This window comes from Macrobrachium rosenbergii, chromosome 12 (genome assembly GCF_040412425.1).
Source record: "Macrobrachium rosenbergii isolate ZJJX-2024 chromosome 12, ASM4041242v1, whole genome shotgun sequence".
In the NCBI taxonomy this organism is placed as follows: Eukaryota; Metazoa; Arthropoda; class Malacostraca; order Decapoda; family Palaemonidae; genus Macrobrachium; species Macrobrachium rosenbergii.
In genome coordinates this window covers 25,240,816-25,253,505 of record NC_089752.1, presented here as the reverse complement: position 1 = coordinate 25,253,505, position 12,690 = coordinate 25,240,816, and the positions used below count along the sequence as shown (strand labels likewise).

The 12,690-nt window shown below is 43.3% G+C and overlaps 1 protein-coding gene across 2 annotated transcripts in view; it reads right to left on the bottom strand.

Annotated features, from left to right (window-relative positions):
* LOC136844447 (mediator of DNA damage checkpoint protein 1-like) overlaps positions 1–12,246 on the bottom strand; it is a 214,415-nt gene extending 202,169 nt beyond the window's left edge. For both annotated transcript variants that reach the window (XM_067113693.1, XM_067113694.1), the window contains exon 1: positions 12,098–12,246. The gene's annotated coding sequence lies outside the window, so the exon portion shown is untranslated. The remainder of the gene's footprint in view (positions 1–12,097) is intronic.
* Positions 12,247–12,690: the final 444 nt, after the last annotated feature.

Below are 12,690 nucleotides of genomic sequence, written 5' to 3'. Positions count from 1 at the left end.
AACTCAGACCAGCCAACTCCCTACTCTTACACCCTCTAACACACTCTCTCTTAACATACTTATTCTCATGCACTGATTTTTGCATTTGTTTAATTTCCTCTTCACTCAACAAAATCATTTTCACTCTTGCAATATCTACCATACCTACAAAACTAGTTTTAGACATCCCCTCCTTTAACCTTCGTTATTTCCCTGCGCCCTTTCCTAAAATTTCCCTCCCGACATCCACACTTATATCATGCATTCTCATAAAATCAATTCCTAATAAAAAACATGTTGGCATATCCATTTCTCATCCATGACTTCACAAAATTATGTATTATTTCAAATCCCCTAACTAGAATTTTTAATTGTACCTCCCATACTAACACACTCCCTTGTCCCAAACCATGTATCCTTACACTCGTTGATTTTCTTTTTACATCCCAAATAGCACCTTTCCAATTCCTCACTACTGTACTGCTCACTAACGACACTTGTGCTCCGATATCACCAAAACTACAATATTCACTCTGATTTACCACTGCATTCGTTTACTAATTTACCTTTCGCTTCATGCATACACGCTCTCACGGCTACATTCACCTGCTTAGCTTCCCCACAACCATCCTCATCGCATTCATCTTCAACGATATCCTCAACTGTACCCTTATTCCCCTCATTTTCCCTCAATCAACCTCTTCTTAACCAGCCAGCTACAATTATCTTTTACACATTGAACATTTAAAATTACATTCGTACCACTTTCATTCACCCTCTCTTATACTCCACACCTGTTCTTCATCAAAGAACAATCGTACTGTAATTTTAAATATTTCAGCCCCTACCAACAACACTTTCACTAACTTTTTCCTCCTCATCTAATTCCCCTTCCTTCCAAACTCACTCCTCCTTCCGGCATTTCATTCATCACCTTTTCGTAACTCATTCATGCTTTGCAGGTACTCCATCAATCAACCCATTTGTTTCCAAATTATCAACCCCCAAACAGACATTCCCACACTCGATTCTCCCTACATACTGTTGTTTACCACAAATCCTACAGGTACTAGGTCCGGGTCCCAGTGCATCCTAACTATCATCTCGTTCAGTCCACATACGTGACATAGCATCTGCAACAATATTCTGTCTACCTTGCACATATTCTACCTTAAAACTAAACTCATTCAAATCCTCTACTCGTTCTATGGTCTAGCATTCGCACTCTCCTTTTTAACCATATATACTAGCGCTCGATGGTCTGTCCGTATCACAAAATCCACATACAAAAGTACTTTCAACGCTTTCACACAAAAACCATATGCCAATTCTGCTTTTCAATCACCGAATATTTCAACTCTGTTCTCTTTCCAAACGCCTTGCTCACATACGCAATTACTCTCAATTGTTCTTCCCCATTCGCTTCTGCATTTTTGTACCAGGCATCCTCCCATACTATATTTACTTGCATCCATTATACAGTTCTAGTTTTTCGCATTCTCACTATAATTCCGGGAAAAGCCAGCGTCAAATCTCGCAGCCCTCTTTCCAATCTCTAACGCTTGGATCATTCGGTCATCCCATTTCAATCTTGCACAATTTCTCTTCCTGTCCATTCAGTCAGTGGTTCCTGTCCTGGAACAATCTCTTATAAACCTTCAAACTCAATTAAACCTAGAAATCCTTTCAACTCACGCACAGTCCGGGGACGTGGAAATTCCCTTACCTTGTTCACGAACTTATCACTCTTCCTTACACCTCTTCCACTCACCATATGCCCTAGGAATTCCACTTCCCAAGCCAACCAAGCACACTTTCCAAGTTTTACTTTTATTCCTACTTCTTCCAACCTTTCTAACACTCGTTCAAGCAGTTCCATATTCTCTTCTACAGTCTCACTGCAATCAAAATGTCATCTATAAAAACAGTTACCTTCTTACATCAAACCCAGCCAAACCATTCATTGCCCTTTGGAAGGCAGCAGAGCGCATTTAGCCAGTCCAAAACTTAATCTTCGAACTGGTAGTGGCAGGAACTACTAGAAAAGGCTGTAATATGCCTGCTCCCTTCCTCCAGAGGCATCTGTAATAAGCCCTTACCAGATCTAATTTTGTAAACACTTTCATTCCATTCATCTTGTACACACAATCAGACACCACATTCATCGAATGGCTCTTTCACAGTTACTTCATTCACCTTCTGATAATCCACGACATTCGTAAAAACTTCCATCTGGCTTATGTACTGGTACAATGGGGCTATTCAGACACTCACTCCTTTCAATCACTCCCACCCTCTCAAGCTCCTCACACTGCTCCTCTATCTCATGATTGATAGACGGAGAAAAAATGTCGGGGCAGCTGATATATAGTGTCGTCTTCCAGAACTATTGCAAATTCTGGAAGCTTGATCCCAAAATCCTCGTCCTCACGACTCAACACCCCTGCCTATCACAACACAACACTGTCGGTTCTCTTACGTTTATCACTTACATTTCATCTACCTTTACTCTTCTTTCAACTCCTCATACGGGGTCCAATCATTAACTCCTTTCAAATCTGCCTGTCATCACTCACCATTACTTCACATACCTCATCATCCACATTCACCATATAATGTAATATTCCCACGCAATCTCCCTCATATATTCCTCGCACTTCCTTCTTCTGACACTCGGCAATGACGTTATATATACCTCTGGATCTCCCCATGTTCAAAACCCCATCATATACACACACATTTGCCCTGACTAATTTATTTACATCCTTCCTCAACTTATACCTCACAACTATCATTGTTGGCTATCCTGAGGCTATCCGGCCATGCCACTTTCACACTCACAACTTCTCAATCTCATGTGGCACTTTTTACCTCTCTGTCGCAATTACAGGCACTCTCTTCCACAATTTTTGTTTCAACCCTACCATCCTTCCTCAAATACAAATCCCCAAGCACATCCCCTTTCATAATGAATTCAATTACATTCACTAGACGGACCACCATCCCGCATTTTTTCAAAAAAAAACTTACATCCCAATAAAATATGTTATCATTCGTACTCTCAACCACAAAAATCACTTTCATCCATCATTACACCCCCAATTTCTAAACGTTCACACACTCTTCCAACCACTGCTATCCCTAAATTTCCAATCCCTCTTACTTCCCTAACCAATTCCTAATTTCACGTCTTCCTCAATTTCTCACATCCATTCTTAAATGTAGTATTCCCATACACCGGTATCTAATACGCAATCAATCTTACTCCCTTACAACACACTTGCACACGCATGCACTCGTCAGATCTTTCCAGCAAGCCTCCTCATGCAACAACCCCTCACATACATGCATCACACGCACGCTTGCATCCTGGAGGATCCACCATTTGAACCCTTCACTCAGTTTCCACTCGCTGTCACAGTCACTCTCTTTCGTCTACATACACTTGATACATGCCCTTCCATCTCCACATTGACACTCTCCTTGCACGTTCTGAAACATTCGCATAATGCCCATTCTTACCACAGTTGCCCATATTACATTCACTGGTTCCCTACAACCATTATATGACCCACCTGTCCGCACTGTAGCATTTAACCTATCTTTCGTGACACTCCTACCAAATGTCCCGATTGCCCACAATCCCTAAACACGCTCCTAAAGCCCATCTACCTCATTCTTTGTATGTCCTTCTTTCCACATCTAAAACACTTCCTCAGGCTTCCACTCACCCGACCTTCCTTTGTACACTACTATCCCTAACCCACCCAACCGTTGTTCCTTTACAAACCCACCATTCATCCTCACTGGCACCTCCACATTACTTGCCTTACACTCCTATCTATTACACTATCGCCATTCTCATTGGGCCCCTCAACACTGCATCCTAAAGCTTCCAAACTCTGGCACTCTCTCATCTACCCAGCCCTTACACTCACACTTCTGCTCTCTTTTATAACCCTGTCAATCTATAATCTTCTACAATTTCAAAATTTCTCCCCAAGTCAACCTTTCCACTCGTCCATCTTTTCTTCTCCTTCCGCTTCAAGTTCTCAAATTCTCTACCTCCATGGCACTGTCCCTAACAACTTCCGTACTAACCTCTTACATTCATCTATCCCATCATCCCAAACTTCTTTCTCTTGCCAACGTCTCCAGCCTACAAGCATACAGTGACAACAGTTTCAGCTTTTCATTCTTGCCTCATCATTCATTCTTCCTCTTATACTTAACACTTTCGCTTTCATCTAGCCTCGTTTGCTCAACTAGTCAGCTTTCACCTTGTCATACTCAACATCTCCACACTCCATAATAACCCTATACATATCAAGCAAAACCCAGTCAACATTCTCCTGATTCTCGCCCACACTCTTACTCTCCCCATACTTATCCTGACAAACCTTTCATACTCCTAAAGAAATCATGCACATCCCTCCTTCCATACTCATCATACCTTTCACACCGTACCTCCCTCACATACATAGCCTTTCTCACTTTCGCTACTTTCACTCTGTCCTTTCACACCCCCTCTTCCCAATACAAAGAGTCCATTTCCGCACTGCCATTCATCTTCACACACATTACACTCTTCTTCTTCCTCTTTTTATCCACTTTTATCCATATTCACCTCCATCCACCTCACTATCACTAGTATCTTCCCCCTCTCCTTCTTTCCTGCCTTTCCCACTTCCTTGCCCCCTTCTTACCAGTTTCTTTCCTTTTCCTTCTTCCTTTTTTCTCCCTGACTTATCATACTTTCCTTCTGCTCCTTCCCTTGCTTTTCATTTCTTTTCCCTTACCCTGCCTCTCATTCTCTCGTTTCTGCCTATTCCACCACTTTCATCACTCACGCCCACTCACTTCTTCCTTCTTTTCTTTCTCTCTTGCCCCTTCACGCATTCCAGAGGACCTGCCTCCAACAGGCCTTCTCCAAAAAACACCCTTGAACATACCTTTCACCATTTCTTCCACACTTTTCATCGTTCCTCCAACTTTATCCACCCTTTCTTCCATTCTCTCTTCTGACTCTTTCATCTCCCCCTTTCATTTCCTCTTTCGCTTCCTTTACCATTGATCCATCTCTTCCAACTGAAGCCCTCAATCTCATTCTCACTCTTTAACCATGCACATTCTCCTCTCAACCTCACCAGTTCCTCTTCCATCCTTTTCTTCAGTCACACTACCAGCCACCAATCTCACTGCAGCTGCAACACCAGCTGCCCCATGTTACGCCAAATATAATGTCGTGAATTCAAACTCCAAAACAGTACACAACACTCACGATCCTCGGTTGCTGGAAGATGGAGTAAAGGCCCACGGTCGCCAACACAGCACACAAAACCACACAAACAAAACAAGGAAACATAAAAAAAAAAAGATGATAGAACTATATACACAACAAGAACAGCACACTAACAAGGAAAACCAACAACTCTCAAAAAGCACACAAAAACTGTCCAAGACCAAACGACTGACCGCACCAGCTCTGACTCAAGACTCACTCAAACCGAAAAATCCTTCACATATTCCACAGACAGACAGCTAGAACAAACTATTGACCTCATCCCTCTTCCAACAACCGAAGCACTCACTAATCTACAATTACTCTCGCCTTCTCTCTCTCTCTCTCACACACAGAACGTTGGGAAATGCTAATTAAAAACTCACTCATTCCTCTATACAGCCTGGGTATGCAGTGGACTGGGAGGCAGGCAGGGCAAGCTGAGCTGAGCCAGTCTCACAAACGCGACCAAGGGCTGGGTGGGGTGGGCAAGCCGAGCCGAGCCGAGCCGATTGCACGAACACAATCGGAACTGGACAGGGCGAAACTCATCTGCCGTGAAATAGCGCTAGTTTCCCGGACTCTAAACTCCTTCAAGGCTGAGGCCCTTCGAGAAGTAGGTTTAAAGGGGAATTCTGTGTCTGCTATATTGCATGCTCAAACCCTAAGGTTCAAGAAACAAGGATGAAACCTGGCCAAACAACTGAAGCAGCTGGCGAGCAGTATCGAGACACCTGGCGTCTTGCCACCGAGACACCTGGTGTCTCGCAATTCAAGACTACCCTGGGTGTCTCAGCACTTTCTCTCGTCCTGTGCCTCTTGTCAGGAGACCGCTCGTATAATTTGAGTGACCTATGAGACTCCCAGAAATCAGGAGCGGCTGCTTTCGTTTTCCTGAGAAATCAAAAGAACCAGGCACAGAACCAGTCTTAGACGTAGACCTCCAAGACTGGCAATGAGGAGAATGCGAATCGTTCCTAACTCAAGGAATTAGGAGCAATAACGAGAAACTTGTCTCCCAGAAGAGAGTCAGTCCCTTAGAAGTCCCGTACGATTCCCGATGGGAATCTCTTCCCTGCTTCTTCCAGCGTTTGAACCAATAGGATCGAGACACAAGGCTGGAAAACCGACCGAGCACTGGTAAGCACTCAGGGAGCACTTGTAGTGCTAGCAGGAAGAGCCGAGACACCTGGGTGCCTCAGCCCTTTCTCTTGCACTGCTCCCAAACTGGGCGGGAGAGTACTCTCCACCAGATTGGGGATACTCGATATTCCACAGAATCTCGAGGCACTCGGCGGCTCTTCATGAGAAGCGCCGAAGCAGCACCTGTCTTAGAGGCGGAACCTCTAGGACGGGGAATGGGATCGCAAACCAAGGTCTGCACGCTGCCTCCAAACACAAAACCCAGGCGTATGAGGTGGTTCCCTAACTTTCGAATGTTGGGAAGAGCCAACGAGACCCTGCCTCCTGAGAAGGAGGCAGTCCCCAGACATCCAAGGGCATCACGGGGAAAGAAGCAGCCTTCCTCTCCTTCGGCCGATGGAGGTCTATCCAGTTCCTGGGACCCCCTTGAACCTCGGGAGAGGAAGGGAAGAGGTGGCAGAAGACGAAATCGAAGATAAGTTGAAGAAGACGGTGGCTACTTCCACAGGGTAACTTCCTTCACCTTCACTATGACATCTTCTACAGGATGGTGGATACAAAACACCGTAACCTCCAGGGTAGCTAGGCAGGATCACAATGGAAGCAGCCCACAACAGACCACCAGGAGAAGCAGCAGGCATGATCAGGACAGCCAATGCAGGAGCTACGGAAGCAGTTCGGAAGGCAGGAGCTACAGCAACGGCCAGGAACGTCACATGAAAGTCACCAGCAGCGACAGGAACGATTAGAACGGCTGCGGCAGGAAACCAGGAAGAGCCACCCAGAGACAACAGGAAAAGGCAGGAGCAGACGGACCACAGATATGTCAGAGGCAGTGCCACAGCATACATGAAGGGCCAGCAATGGCAGCGATCGATCCATTATCGGCAGGAACAGAGTTGAGCGATCCCACGGAATTCATGCCATTCAACCAGGTACTGTGGTTGATCCCGAAGCAACACTGAATGAACATCGGGACTCCTTCATGGAGAGATATCCCAACCGGGATATCCCAGCCAAATACCACTGTGCCTCACGTGCTCAGTGTTAACCGGAAGAAAAAGCAAGATGATTGGTAGGGAGACCTTCCTCTCAGCTCCGAGGAACTGCCCTTGGCGGGAAAGGCCACTAGAAGAGGTGCCCGACAGCCTGGGCAGCCCCTCGCATTCTTTGCCCGGCGAGCTAGTGAAGAGGGCAGTGGGGAAAGATCTCTGCCAAAGGAGAGCTGGGGGAAAGAACCTGAGACAGGAGAGAAAGAAAGAGGGAGCCACCATGGCGCCGTGGGGCGAAACTTACCGGCGATGCCCGTAACTCCCCACAACTCTCTATAGGCGCGAAGCGTAAAACAACGCTCAGCACAAGTAGAAGGAAGTAGTCATGCCCTTGTGCATGTGGAGGGCGGAGCCCAAGAAGGAGCAAAAACTCTTACATCCTGGTCAATATAGGGGATGTGAAGATATTACATCCCAATCTAATATCTCCGAATGTACAGGGGAACGCCTTCAGTATCTAAATAAAGGGCTACTAGAAGAGAAGCATTACTACTCGGTTACGCCCTTCTAAATGCACCCTTGGCCGTCAAACCCAAGGCTAAGACGCATGGGAACGAGCTTATGCAAGGCTATCACAAATCGTGGGTTTGTATTAATAAATATCAAACACGCACAATATATACACAAAATACAGAGATCCCACCGGGATAATAAAGAGCTTAACGACAGTCATGCAGAGATCCGAAAACATGTCTGCAAGGTATGACGGCTGAAAGGAAAACTGAAATGTTTACATATGGGCAGGCGAGTATTCCCGCCTACCTGGCGGTAGCTGCTGCCTAACCACCTTGTTCAAGAGTTTAACAGCCGTGTCCACCTTCGCCGTAAGTAACTCCTAATGTAAAGGACCAATTTTTTGTATATCGTGTCAGAACAAACCTAAGTTTGTGATAGCGATTCATTTATTTTAAGCACTCAGTACAAGAAGATTCCCGTGAACACACACACACCCCTGCAAGAAGAGCAAAGGGCATGAGGGTTAACATCAATGTTTGATCTGAAACTATTACATTTCTTCCCGCCAACCCCAGAACACACATGCTGGGGGAAGGCTGGCTTACAAGGTTTATTTCCTTTATAAACTTGCATGATTATGAAAGAAAACACAAGGCAAAAAGAAAAAGAAAAGATCCCACCAAGAAAGCAGCTCAATGGAAGTCAGGGCAGAAAGTAAAGAAACACGTATGTACCGCATGACAGCCGAAAGCAAATTGGAATGTTTGCATCCGAGCGAGTGGGACTCCTGCCTCCCAGACAGTAGTTAACTGCCTAACCACCTTGTTTGAAAGTTCAACAGCCATTTCCAGCTTTGCTGAAAGTAATTCCTAATGTAAAGGATCGATGGTTTGTATATCGTGTCGGAACAACTACAGTAATAGCTATATAATTATTTGGTAAGTTACTCATATATAAAGTCAATTTCCAAGGTAATAACCAATGTGGAGCAACCCCATAGTTCTACCAAAACATTTTATGGACCTAATTTAATATATATAAGAATTATCAGTGGAACAAGGGCCTTGTATTTAACTCGTTTTGTGTCTTCCCCAACCCAAAAGCCCCACTTTCCTTACTTTGGTCACATAGGCTAGCTTGGCTAGTACTGTACAGGATATAAAGGAGAGGTCCACTGTAAATGTAGACTACTCATTTGCCAAAGAAACAAATGTCAGAAACTTCGGGTAAATCTAAGCAAAAGATCTGTGCGGACTAATACCTTGGAAATTGATTTTTCCTAGTGTTGCTGATGGAGGTGGTAGAACTAGGCAAGAGCTCCACATTGAGAATTACTTTGGAAATTGATTTTTTCTATATTATTTTGGTTGCTTATTAAGAATTCACTGTTCTTTTTTGTCGGTCGACAATAATTAACTTGTAATTAACCTCAGAAGTTGTACGGTGACCATCCTGGAATTATCCTGAAGAGTCAGAGTGTTATAAAGGATCTTTTTTTGGTAAAAAGCGAGTTTCCTTCACTGCAGAAGTTCAGAGGGCTCCACCCCCCGAAACTAAAGAACGCAGCCTGTTAGGTTACATTAGGGTACTTTGGGGTTAGTATAGTTCCTTTTATAATAGGTTTCTTAGCCATCCTTTTTTAAGATTATGGCTCCTCGACGATTAAGATGCAACGAACCATCCCATTTCAACATGGCGGTCCGGTTTTTCTCCCAATGTTTCCAAAACCCTTTGTTCCTAAAAGGGTCCCCAACCTTGGGTAGATATGAGTTTAATAATAATTGACTGACAATAAACAACACCACCTCCTTCATCAGCAACACTAAAAGTATAGGAAAAATTTATTTCCAAGGTATATAATAGTTCGTGTGGAGCTCTTACTTAGAAATATAAAGGAGGTGACCTTGTTTATTGTTGGTCAATTATTATTAACTTCACATCAACCCAACATGGTTGGGGACCCAATGGGAACAAGGGGTTTTGGCTGAGGAAAACACTGGGAGAAAGGCCAGAACACTGTTGTTGTTGTTAAGGAATGGTTCTGTGCATGTGCAAGTCAGTAGGGAGCCATATGTTTAAGGAGGGATTGGTTAAGGAAACCTATTATAAGAGGAGTTATACTAACCTAACATACCCTAACCTAAATTTACCTAACCTAGCAGGTCGTGTTACTTAGTCAAGGCAGAGCCACCAGGCCCCCGGTGAAGGAAACTCCACTTTTTACCAAAAGCTCCCCTATAACACTGCGCATGTGCGATAGCATTCCAGGATAGCCAGCATACAAAATGTTTGAGGTTAATTACAGCTGACTGAAAAAAATAATGGCATATTCTTGATAAGTAACCACAACATGGTACTTCTAAGTAAGAGCCCCGGGAAGGACTATTACCTTGGAAATTGAATTTTCCTAAACTTTTGGTGTTGCCTATGAAGGAGGCAGTGTTGTTTATTGTTGGTCAATTATTATTAACCTCATTTCTACCCAACATGGTTGGGGACCCTTTCGGAACGCTGGGTTTTGGAAGCATTGGGAGGTATATCGGACTGCCTTCTTGTTGTTATAGAACGGTTCCGCATATTCGCAAGTCGTCAGGGAGCCATATGTTTAAGAAGAAATTGGCTAAGGAAACCTATTTTCCTATAAAAGGAACTATACTGGTAAAATTGGTAGAACTAAGTAGTGGCTCAGAGGCTGTGACTACCTTCTAACTTGACTTTTTCTACAGTTTTTTGGTTGCTAATTATGGATTTACCTTAATTAACCTGTAATTAACCAATGAAGTCCGTCCAACAAGGGGTTTCCATACGCGATCTTCACAAGACAGAGCATGGGTACGTCTATTTTGAGCGGTTCATATCCCATCCGGCAAATGCATTAACTTGTTAACGTATGGGTAACCCTGGCCCCCCGGCCAGTACTAAACACGCAAAGGGATATTCCATTTGGTCGACAACAAAAAAATGCACCGCCAGCATCAGAAGCCCCAAAAGTCTAGAAAAAACCAGTTTCCAAGGTAAAAACAGGCGCAGAGCTAATACTTAGAATTACCGTAAAATTTTATAAGTTGCCAATACAAAATACCATGTAAGCTAGGGGTAGGCCTGTTTACTGGTCACAGTTTTGCTGTATTAGCTATGGAAGGAGGGGGACAGTATTGCCTTACCTTGAGTCCTAATTAGATGACGAGCTCTTTCCAAAAAAGTAAGTTACAATTTCAGGTACAGTAATTCTATATATTAGCTCCGCGCATGTTTTCACCTTTTCAACTGTTTTTTTCTACACTTTTAGGGGTTCTGATACTAGCGGTGCATGTTTGTTGTCGGCCAAATGGAATGTCCCTTCGCTGTGTTTAATACAGGCCCGGGGGGGCTGGGTACCCATACGTTAACAAGTTATTGCACTTGCCGGATGGGATATGAACCGTTCGAAACAGATGTACCAGTGCTCTGTCTTGTGAAGATCACGTATGGAAACCCCTTCTTGAATGGACTTCAGGGTTTAATTACAGGTTAATTACACTCGAGTGCCAAAAATTAAAGGTAAATTCATAATTAGCAAACAAAAAAACGTAGAAAAAGTTAGAAGGCAGTTGCTGCCGCAGAGCTACTACATAGTTCTACCCAATTTCACATCATGTACTGGCAACTTATAAAATAATACCACTATATTAACTTAACGTACCCTAACCTAACCTAGCAGGGTGTGTTACTTAGTCGGGAGGCTCTGCCCCTTAGACACCCGCCATGATGTAAACTCCACTTTTGGCCAAAAGCTCACCTGTAACACTGCATATGCGCGACAGCATTCCAGGATGCCCAGCATACAATTTCCTGGGTTAATTACAGGTTAACTACAGCCGACCTACAAAAAATTACGGTAAATTCTTATAGCCTAAGCAACCAAAACACTGTAGGAGAAATCAATTTCCCGAGTAATATCCCATGCGGAGATATTGCTTACTTCTACCAAAAGTCGAAACGCTATATAGCAGTTTTGAATTTTTGGCCTAATAACGGATAAATTTATCGGTACTATGTAAAACAAACTAGGCTAGGCTTATGAGCTCGCAAAACTTAGCAAACATATCAAGACCTTTAATGGCAAAATAACACAGTTTTCATACAACAAGTAACACTGCTTGCCCAAACAAAGCTTAATGTACGTGCATAACAAACTCTTACAAACCATTAATTCATACTGCTAATCAACACGGCAAGGGTAACCACTACTCTGTAACGTCATAGTTATTCGCGCCGTGCTGATTGTCACCTACGAAAAGGACCTGAACCACTTTTAGTGTTGCTTCTAATTTCATTCATTCCAATTAAAAATATATATTAGTTGGTTTAACTATGCTCCCACGATAATGTATATTTTGTATCATTTATATGAGTGCAAACATGACAGTATTTTCAGTGATCAGATCTACATAATACACAATTTTTGGATATATACAGCATTACTCCAAAAGGGCTGCAGTTTTGACAATTGCCGATCGTTTGTTTACATGAAAGCTGAATATGACCTGTAATCAGTTTCACGATTGGTTAACATTAAGGCGACTGAACCAATGATATGATGTGTAGCAAACAATAAAATCTTGGTACGAAAAACTTTTCTATATCGTAGCCTGTAGACCCTGGCCTATGTATGAGAGAAATTTATCAGTGTCGAGAGCTCTTTGACAGTTCATAAAAAGTCATTCATGAAATTCAACATGAGATGAATTTGTAGAAAAGAAAACAATTTTGATGTTACTAAGGTCAAGACCGCTGTTT